The sequence below is a fragment of the Copadichromis virginalis genome, linkage group LG4, assembly GCF_057382275.1.
Source record: "Copadichromis virginalis isolate Kocher_CV1m ecotype Utaka linkage group LG4, C_Virginalis_male_GT1.1, whole genome shotgun sequence".
Lineage (NCBI taxonomy): Eukaryota > Metazoa > Chordata > Actinopteri > Cichliformes > Cichlidae > Copadichromis > Copadichromis virginalis.
Genome location: NC_140621.1, coordinates 1,957,541 through 1,968,492, shown reverse-complemented (window position 1 = coordinate 1,968,492; position 10,952 = coordinate 1,957,541). Strand labels below are relative to the sequence as shown.

Genomic DNA, 10,952 nt, shown 5'->3' with positions numbered 1-10,952 from the left:
AAGTCTATTGACCAGTATAAGTAAAGACACACACACAAACACACACAAACACACACATGGAAACACTGAAACCTGTTTGTGGTGCAGCAGCGGTCCCAGCTGCTGGCCTTTATCTAGACTGGGTCGGCTGCTGATCTCAATATAATCAATGTTTAAAGTTCTCAGTGTTTCTGTGTTGCTGCGTATAGGATCTCCCAGCATCATCACTGTGCTGTCCAATCATTGTGTGCGAGGTTACCCTTATAGTGCGATGTGTGTTTGCACAAAGAGAAGCATGTGTGTCAAATATAAATAAGCACAGAACAGAAACAGCTGCTCGTTTCTTCTGTTTAGAGTCAAGTTAGTGTTTTGTGTCTTTGTTTGAGGCCTGATGTCGAGCAGAGGTGTGTGTAACTGCACTGCTCTGTTATATGTGTGAAGTGTGTGCTTCTCTTCAGCATCATCTTTGTCACTGCTGATTCCTTTGTGTCATCATGTGTTGAGAAGAGAGAACAGTTATAACGGAGGAGCAAAAGGAAGCCCTGAAATCTGCATCAACAAGGAAGTGTTGGCTCACCAGTGATCCCAGCAGAGCCACTGGTTTGGCTCCAGTTGTTCTAGATTCAATGATGTTGTTGCTACAGATACATGTCAGCATCTTTATTGTAGTAAAGTCTTGTAATGTGAAGATAGAAACAAGGCAGCAAACAGCTCCATGATCTGATCTTAATGATGTTTTTATTTGTGTCTCTCAGAACTGGATTGGAAACTATCAAAGGTCTAAAAACAGCCTCGACCCTCCCACAGAGCAAACTTTACACACGTCATCTTTCAGCTACAATCTTTGTTGCAGGGATCTTCTGCCAAACAAGGCTGAGAGAAGATTTCTTACAGCTGTCATGTTGATGCTGTTTCAGTCTTTGGGCAAACACACTGATATATTAGGGCTGATATCAGGGCTGCACAAGTTCTTTGTGTTTGTGATCATGAATAATAGAAGTGTGGAAGGCAAACATGTTATTGTTGGATGAAACTTCATGAATCCTTTGTAGATTTGAGCTGTTGGAGCCTTTCTTTTCTCTTCAGGTGTACAGATGCTGAGGAGGTGTGAGGAGTTAATCTAGCTGTGTTTGCTTTTGCAAGAGAACTACAATGTTTTGATGATTGGGTGACAGGTTTTCTTATTTGTGTGAAGAGTTTTGCAAAATTAGCCAATAGTTACAAAAAAAAGGGCTTAAGCAATCAGAAAAAACTGTAAGCACAGTAACAAAGTGTTTGTTACGCCCCCTGCTGGATAGAAGGCAGAACTGGAAAATATGGGAAGGACTGGAGACACTAGAGAGAGTCAGCACAGAAAAGGCTAAACAAAGAGCAAAGTTAAGGTGGGAGGACCAGTTTACACAAGAAGGCAGCTTCTTAATAACCTGCATTGTTAGAGTTTCTCATGATTTTATGTGCATCTGTGTTTCATGCCTTAAATTTCTCTCTCCTCCCTTTGCAAAGCACACAGTTGCCCTGTGCCAAGGCTGTTTGAATAAATCACTGTGATGGTAATAATGACCCTGAGCTCTCCTTTTTGTGTTCAGTGTGTTACACATGCATTGTCAGACACCCACACCTGTTTGTGTGTTTGAGCATGTGTATGTGAGAGAGACCAAGCACTGAAGCTTCATCAGAGTTTTGCTGCCTTCGCTGTACAGTGTGCATATGTGTCAAACTGTCTGAGGGTCCTTCTGTAACTCCAGTAACAGACACATGGACGGAGTCGTTTTCATTTATTATCTGATAGATGCAGAAACAGCTGCTTCCACACATGCTGCAATAGTCATGAGAGTTGAGGCTTTCCCTTTCCTCACCACTGCTGGGTGTACTGCAGAGACTGGAAGATAAATGGATAATAGATCAATATTTGTAATAGATGGGCCGTTACTAAGACGACTGATAAACATAATGAAAATGAGTCATAGCCAGTCTACAATGACAGGCCAAGCCTTATCACAGGAATTCAATGATACCTACTGAGAACCTGTTGGGAATCTTGGGGTTGTGATGGTCATCCATCTTCAGGTCACCTTCACAGTGATGCTGACTTCCGGCTACAAACAGCACATGGAAATGTTACCTCTCTTGTTTACCTCTCATCCCATTAGGCTGCCCCTCCCTAAGCCTAGCAGAGGTCTTCTTCAGATTACTTTGCAGCGTAATCCTCTTCGAGGAAACTGTTGTTATGCGCTGGTGCCATATGAAAACATAAACTGAACTGAAACACAAGCTTGTTGAGAGCTCTAACACAAGGAAACAAGGTCAGACCACTAGGAGCAGGAGACCTGATTACCACCTTAAGACTGATCCCACTCATCACTAATGTGAGTGATTTGCACGAGAGCCAAATCAATCAAACTGAATGGACAGAGCTGTTACGCTGATATTTAAGGTGTGTTCACTAAATGATTTGATTTGTTCTGTGTGTAACCTGTAGCTGTGGCATCGGTGAGGGAGATGCTGTAGGGACAGTGAACCTTCTGAAAAAATGATGTGTGCTTCTAGCTGACCACATGGCTAACTTGCTGCTGCTGCCCTTAGAATGATCTCAGCCAAACGAATGGCTGACAAGGGAGAGAATGAGGCAGTGAATGATGAATCCTTTGTTATCCACTGCCAAGAAAGCATTACATCAATGGGTTCTGATATGTGAGAGTGTAGAGCAGCCTGTGTGTGGCCTGTCATAAATCATTCAGATGCCAGATAATTCAATTCAGTTTTATTTACACAGCGCCAAATCACAACAACAGTCGGCTCAAGGTGCTTTATGTTGTACAGTAGACCCTACAATAATACATACAGTGAAGAACCCAGCAATCAAATGACCCCCTATGAGCAAGCACTTTGGCGACAGTGGGAAGGAAAAACTCCCTTTAACTGGTTCCACAGAAGAGGGGCCTGAAAACTGAAGGCTCTGCCTCCCATTCTACTTTTAAATACTCTAGGAACAACAAGTAGGCCTGCAGAGCGAGAGCGAAGTGCTCTAATAGGGTGATATGGTACTACAAGGTCATTAAGATAAGATGGGGCCTGATTATTTAAGACCTTGTATGTGAGGAGCAGGATTTTGAATTCTGGATTTAACAGGAAGCCAAAACAGGAGAAATCTGCTCTCTCTTTCTAGTCCCTGTCAGGACTCTTGCTGCAGCATTTTGGATCAGCTGAAGGCTTTTCAGGGAGTTTTTTGGACATCCTGATAATAATGAATTACAGTCGTCCAGCCTGGAAGTAATAAATGCATGAACTAGTTTTTCAGCGTCACTCTGAGACAGGATATTTCTAACTTTAGAGATGTTGCACAAATGGAAGAAAGCAGTCTTACATATTTGTTTAATATGTGCGTTGAAGGACATGTCCTGGTCAAACATGACTCCAAGGTTCCTCACAGCGTTACTGGAGGCCAAGGTAATGCCATCCAGAGTAAGAATCTGCTTAGATACCATATTTCTAGGCTTTTCAGGGCCGAGTACAATAACCTCAGTTTGATCTGAATGAAGAAGCAGAAAGTTAGCGGCCATCCAGGTCTTTATGTCTTTAAGACATTCCTGCAGTTTAACTCATTGGTGTGTGTTATCTGGCTTCATGGACAGATAGAGCTGGGTGTCATCTGCATAGCAGTGTAAATGTATGCTATGTCTTCTAATGATGCTGCCTAAGGGAAGCATGTATAATGTAAACAGAATTGGTCCTAGCACTGAACCCTGTGGAACTCCATAATTAACCTCAGTGTGTGAAGAGGACTCTCCATTTACATGCACAAACTGGAGTCTATTAGATAGATATGATACAAACCACTGCAGCGCAGTACCTGTAATACCTACAGCATGTTCTAATCGCTCTAATAGGATATTATGGTCGACAGTATCGAACGCTGCACTGAGGTCTAGCAGGACAAGCACAGAGATGAGTCCACTGTCAGAGGCCATAAGAAGATCATTTGTAACCTTCACTAAAGCTGTTTCTGTGCTGTGATGAGCTCTGAAACCTGACTGAAACTCTTCAAATAAACCTCTGCAGATGATCTGTTAGCTGTTTGACAACTACTCTTTCAATGATGTTTGATATAAAGGAAGGTTGGAGATTGGCCTATAATTAGCTAAGACTGCTGGGTCTAGAGATGCTTTTTGAGTAAAGGTTTAACTACAGCCAGCTTGAAGGCCTGTGGTACATAGCCGATCATTAGAGATAGGTTGATCATATTTAAGATCGAAGAATTAATTAATGGCAGGACTTCTTTGAGCAGTTTTGTAGGAATGGGGTCTAAAAGACACGTTGATGGTTTGGAGGAAGTAATTATTGAAGTTAACTCAGAAAGATCAATTTGAGAAAAAGAGTCTAACTTAACATCAATGGTACTAAGAGTAGCTGTAGATAATATTACATCTGTGGGATGATTACTGGTAATTTTTTCTCTAATGATAAAAATTTTATTTGTGAAGAAGTTCATGAAGTCATTACTAGTTAACGTTAAAGGGATGGTTGGCTCAACAGAGCTCTGACTGTTTGTCAGCCTGGCTACAGAGCTGAAGAGAAACCTGGGGTTGTTCTTATTTTCTTCAATCAGTGATGAATAGTAAGATGTTCTGGCTTTGCGGAGGGCTTTCTTATAAAGCAGCAAACTATTTCTCCAGGCTAAATGATGATCCTCTAGATTTGTGACACGCCATTTCCTCTCCAGCTTACAAGTCATCTGCTTTAGGCTACGTGTTTGAGAATTATACCACGGAGTCAGGTACTTCTGATTAGAGACCTTAGTTTTCACAGGAGCTACAGTATCCAGAGTCGTACGTAGTGAGGAGGTGAAATTATTAACAAGATAATCGACCTCTGTTGGGGTAGCGTTCAGGTAGCTGCTCTGCTCTGTGTTGGTACAGGGCATTGAAGATGATAACAGTGGGTGGATTATATTCTTAAACTTAGTTACAGCGCTTTCAGAAAGACATCTACTGTGATAAAGTCTACTCTCCACCGCTGTGTAATCAATTATTGTAAATGTAAATGTTATCAGGAAATGATCAGACAGGAGAGGGTTTTCAGGAAACACTGTTAAATGTTCAGTTTCTATGCCATATGTTAAAACAAGATCTAGAGTGTGATTAAAGTGGTGGGTGGGTTCTTTTACATTTTGAGAGAAACCAATTGAGTCTAATAACTGTCGTGGTTCTGGGTCATTTGACCCAGCTTTTGAGTTTATGGTGTTTTTTTCTGTGTTATAATGTTTTAGTTTTCTATTAGTTAGTATTGAGTTAAACTTGGTTATGGCTGCTATGTTTAGTTATATTTCTGTCTCCGTGTTGTCTCGTCTCACCTTCCTGTTTACATGTTTTTCTCCCAGTGTTTTGTTCCATGAGCAATAAATCAGATAAGAAGTCTGAGAAATCAGACAAAAACTCAGAGTAAGGATTAGGCTTAGAGATGATAACAAATAAAACTGTTTTTTCAGTTTTCCAGCTTGGCTGGACAAGACTAAGCATCAGGCTTTCAAATGAACTAAAACTCAATCTGGGTGTTTGGGTGATCAATAAGTGGAAGTAGATAATATAGAGGATCGCTGCCCCACCCCACCAACCCCCCGAGCTGTACTTCGAGGATTGTGATAGTTAAAAGCCTGGTCCTACCTCGTTCTTCTTGTGTTGCATTTGATTTGGTTGCATTGGTGTCAGCACAGCTTCTCATGTGCACCAACTGTGAAGAGAAAGATGGACACAATAGCCAACTCTGAACTCATCTGCAGTTTAAAGAATATGTCACAGTTTGAGGAAAGTCTGCCTTCAGTGCTCAGATCATCAGAACAATGTGTTACAGGGAGGGTAATGGATGAGCCAGAGAGTTGGAGAAATGATTTGAAGTTCTCTAACTTCCAACTAAAAGTGTGACAGCTCCTGACTTGAAGCCTTGAAAAACTTGGATTGGCATGGATCAGTCAGCAGGACAAAGTATTACGAGCACTGAAACTTAATGAAAGACCTGTATGGTGAAAGACATGCAGTTAGTGGGTTTAGGTCCATTGGTGATTGTAAATTGTGGGTGTGAATGGTCGTCTGTGCCTCTCGCTCTGTGGTAGCTGGGAAAGGCTGCAGCCCTCCTGTGACCCTGATGATAAGTGGAAGAGGATGGATGGTTTGTGATAGGATCTAATTAGTTTCCCGAGTATATACAATCTGGAGATGTTGCCAACGTAATGAAAAATGTTCAGATTCTGGTTACACTTGATGTCATTTCATATTTAAAAACACTGAAAGTTTCATAAGTGAACATTTATGTCTGGTTCCTTATTAGAAAGCAGATAGCTGCTTGCTCACCGGCTGCTTGTCTCGGGCCATCCTGCGGTCCAGAGCAGTCTGCCGTCGCCTGGCCTCCCAGTGCATAGCTGACATCTCGAGTGAGTCTGGGCTACGGAGACGTAGACACTGTAAACCTTTGTGGTGTGCCTGCACCGAAGGTCACTTTGGGAAGTACATAAAAAGAGAACTGGGGTAAATGTAGAGATGAAGGTGTGAAGTTTGGAGGACATGGGAAGTTCAGTTGCCATGGAAACCCGTTCCCTTATCATCTTCATTTATGCATGATGTTACATGACATCAAAGCCAGGATGCAGATTGCTTTGGAAATAGAGAGATGGTCAGTGTCAGGAGCAGAACATCTGAAGCCTCTACACCTCATGGATGGAGAGAGGAAGAAGACCTGACCAATGTATGCTGCTCATCTGAACCCATCTGTCCACTCACACCTCACCACCCTCTCATGACTTCCTCATGCAGCACCACAGTTCCTCTCTTGGCAGCATCTCATCTGCTTCCTCTGATCCACAAAGACACAGTGAAGCTCCATCTGTCCTCCTCCATCAGCACAATCCAGCATCGTCACGTCTGCAGTGCTTTTCTTCAACAACTCTCTCTGGTACTTTCATGGTGTCTCTTCAGCTTCAGCCCTTAGTTACTACAGCTCTCACCTTTGTTATGGATAATGAGCATCAGTACACTTGTCCACTCCTCAGACATCCTGTCACACACCAAGCACAGGAGTCCACTTCTTGACACCTCCTCTCTTTATCATCCTCACATTCTCTCATTTTCACGATTCAAACTGACTCGAGCAGCATGTGCTGGTGCTGGGGAGGATTGGATTACAAACACTGTGCTTTATCTCACAGCAGCTACATGATACAGCACCCAACCACTGCCACCAGCTACTCTGATTACTGTGCTGGGTCCTGTCTCACCTGCTCTCAGTGTGAGCCCTGTACGCTTAAAATGAACACAACATTTAAATGATACCACACATCTCGAATACTGATTCACACTGTCAGAGTTTGAAGCTATGGAAAATATCATGTTACACACATATGATATAGAGATTCAGACTTTGTGTAATGACAAAGGAACACCCAGATTTTGGATCATGTTTCCACACTCTTAATGAATGAAGACATGATTAATTTGAACTCTTTTCTTCTGGATTCCTGGACTTTTAGCTGTTAAAGATTACGTGTGTGAATGAATATCAGCGCAGACAGTCGCAGTGGTCTTAATGAGCAAATGAGAGTTTTACTCACCTGACTTGTACTCAGGAGACAAAGCAGCTGTACAGGCTGGGCTGAGCACTGCTGAAGTGTCAGTGTCACTCTGACCTCGATAAGGAGAGCCTCCAGGCAACATAACGCTGGGCTGCTTTGTTACAGAGGAACAGATTGGCGGGGGATTGTGGGTAAATCTGCTGCCTCCACCCTCCATGGTTCACTAACAATGGTCCCACCCTGACATGGCTGTGTGCTGTTAAGCTTCTGTGTTCATTTTAAATACACCAACTTTCACTGAAGGTCTTAAAAGATGCTAGTTAGGAGACCTGGATAAGAAGAAGTCCTTGTTAGGTGAGGCTGGGGGTCACAGACCTTTGAACTCTGCTGCATATGTCACAAAACATTAAATGGAGCAGACAGGAAGTGAAGAAAGTCAGTCAGGAGGTTTGTTACAGAAGAGTTTGCCATTAAAGGTAAATGTGGACAGGCTCAGGTGTTGTTTAGGGGAAAACATTTCATTCATGTATTCTCTCAATCTAAGACCGAATGCTTGCAGAGATCTCGCCGTTTGAAATACAGACAACATGTAAAAAATAAACTGCAAGCTGAACTCTGATTCTGCTGTGACCATGGATGTGAGCCACATGAAGTGATCTGAATGCATCGAAAAGTGCTGATGATTAAAATGTGGCATTAAAAGAAAAGAGGAGTGAGTGCTTAAACTAACAAGCATGCTTTGAGGACACTGAAGCACCGGCAGGAAACACTGAGGCACAGAAAGGACCGGTCTGAGCACATCGCCACCACGCTTGTGTGGGAACACTGAGTGTGTGATTGGAAACGAACATTGGACGAGCATTTCCAATCAGAGAGAGCGCCAGCGGACAGCGTGGTGGCATGGATCCAGAATGAACTCTGAAAGAGGTTTCTGCACCAATTCTTCATATTTTTACTTTCACGTGTTAATCCAGCCATCACACCAGAGAAAGTGAGCTTTCTTTTCCAGTTCTTTCTATACAAGTTGGATGTTTTATATTAAACGGTTAGCTTAAAAAAAAGAGAGAGAAAAGTAACATCTGGTGATGCTGAACTGGCCACAGAGACCATGGCTAAGCAAATGAACTCAAGGCTGTCAGATCAGGTTTTGCAGTGCTAAGATGTTATTGTGGTGGAAATACCATAATAAGTAACTAAACATGAAAGTGGAACTTGGCAACCAACAGAACCCTACCCCTGGTTATTTTATACCCTGAAAACAAGTGGATTTCCATTGTTAGAAGACCAGCTGAGTCATGTGGTTGGCAGGAAGCTCTCCTGGCAGTAGTGAACAGAAACGTCGTCTCCCAGCTGCTCTGAAGGACAGAATCAGAGGAGAGTGATCAACATCAAAGCCTGTGAGCAAAGCAAACTGAGCTTTTGGAGACATTTACAGAGAATACAGCCTGGAGAGGAGGGAGTCTAAGACCCTGCAGTGACCTGAGCCCGACCCTGAGATAAACATTTTTTTATTGCTGTTTCTTAAATTATTATCTGTTCATTAAAGTCTATAAAAGCTTTCAGAGCAATTTTAGTTTGCTGTTGTTGGCTCTTGGTTGATGCAAAGTGACCAAACACAGGTCAACTCATCCACCTTAATTTAAACAGAGGCTGTTGAGGAATAAACATATATTCTTAGTGCTTATTTTCTGATTATATTGTTTTATGTATTTTAGTAATAAAGGCTTGTAAAGCAAGGCCACTTTTGACTCATAAACTAAGTGCTCAGCCAGACTGAAAAACAGGAAGTCAGTGTAGAGCTGTACAAGCATATAAATAAAAACAGGAAACCAGACAAAAAGAGGAACTAGTAACATATAAGGAGTGTTTGTATCCAAACTATGTCTGACGTGTAAAGGACCAATAACACCGATATGAGACACATGTTTAGCTTCTAATGTCAGAGATTCTACAACTGGCTTTGGGCTGTGCAGGGCTCTCTCTCTCTTCCAGAAGATGACTGAATAAAGAATTATAAATGTTTTGACCCCTCTGAGTCGGGTTTTCTCTGTTCTATCATGGGGATCAAAGAATCGGGTTTAATAAGACCAACACGGATTCTGCACAAAGACGTAAACACAAAGCGCGGACCCGCCGACGGATCAGAACCAGTGAGATGTCGCCTTTCTCACCCGGCGGCACGGAACGGTTGTTCACGCCCTTTTTGCGCTGATTCTGAAGCTGCAGGTTTTATCTCTCTCCAAACAACATTGACCGAACCAGCAGCAAAAGAAGATCCAAACTACGCTTCACATAAACATCGTCATGAATTCCCTTTGACCTTTGCTGTTTTGCTTCCACCACGATCCCAGCCAACATGTATATATGGGCCCCACCTGGTTTTTGCTTGGGCTGGATGGGTACCATGTGGGCATGGGCTCAAACTGGGCTTTTTGTATGGGGCCTACTTGCGTTCTTCACATTAAACCCATATGGGCAATCCCAAGTGGGCACTTTTAGTAGGTCCTAGCTGGGTCAAACATGGGAAACACTTAACTTGGGAAAACAAAAATGGGAAACACATGTAGGACCCACTTGGGTTTTCCACCTGGGATAGACATGGGCAAACACAGTCATTTAAGGATAGGCTGTTGCTGTGTGCCCCAGGTGGGGCAAAGTGAGGTAATCAATGTATTTTTTTTTAGCACTGATGACACAGGTGGGGCTCACCTGGTCAAACTATGTGTCACACGTGGGAAAATGCAAGTCAGACCCTGAAAACATGTCTACGTGGGCCCCATATGGGTTATGTTAAGTTAATATGGGCATATATTTTACATGGGCTCAAGATTGTTTAGTATATATGGGACCCACTTGGGTTTCTCACATTAAATCCATATGGGTGGGCATCCAATGTAGGTCCTAGTTGGGTCAGTGATGGTAAATGTGTAAGAGCCTGAGAAAGTGTTATTTGAATAAAGGAGGATTTATTCCAAACAAGCCCATCACAGATTGCACACAACCCAGGGAGTTCTGAAAGTCAAATTGTAAAAAGAAACTCAAAAGAAAGTATGAACATAACTCTCTTTTATAACCTGCAGACGGCACCCATGTGGTACCATTCTCTAAGAAATCACCCTAACTTTAACATATTTGGCACAACCTCAGTCTATCACTTTTGCTATCCTTACGTACAGTCAGATGTTCTTTACCCTTCATTTTTGACCCTCTCAGTATTTAGCCTTGGCTAACAAATGTGCTCAAAGTCCACATTGAGACCTGAAGATGTTATGTGTTATCAGACACTACAACCCAGCTGTCAAGTGAGACTATAGGAACTTTGGTGTTTTTGAACATTCAATGTTACTCAAAACACTCTGCACACTATTCCAAATAACTGGTTTGAAACTGGTTACTTTTTAATTTTAGATTTCAT

General features: G+C 42.4%; 1 long non-coding RNA gene across 1 annotated transcript; it reads right to left on the bottom strand.

Moving 5' to 3' along the window:
- Nucleotides 1-1,719: 1,719 nt before the first annotated feature.
- On the bottom strand, nt 1,720-7,032 carry LOC146710510 (uncharacterized). The gene is made up of 4 exons (XR_014920255.1): nt 6,324-7,032; nt 5,640-5,706; nt 1,999-2,075; nt 1,720-1,858 (listed from the first exon to the last, which is right to left on the bottom strand). It is a non-coding gene; the product is annotated as an uncharacterized LOC146710510 (long non-coding RNA).
- Nucleotides 7,033-10,952: the final 3,920 nt, after the last annotated feature.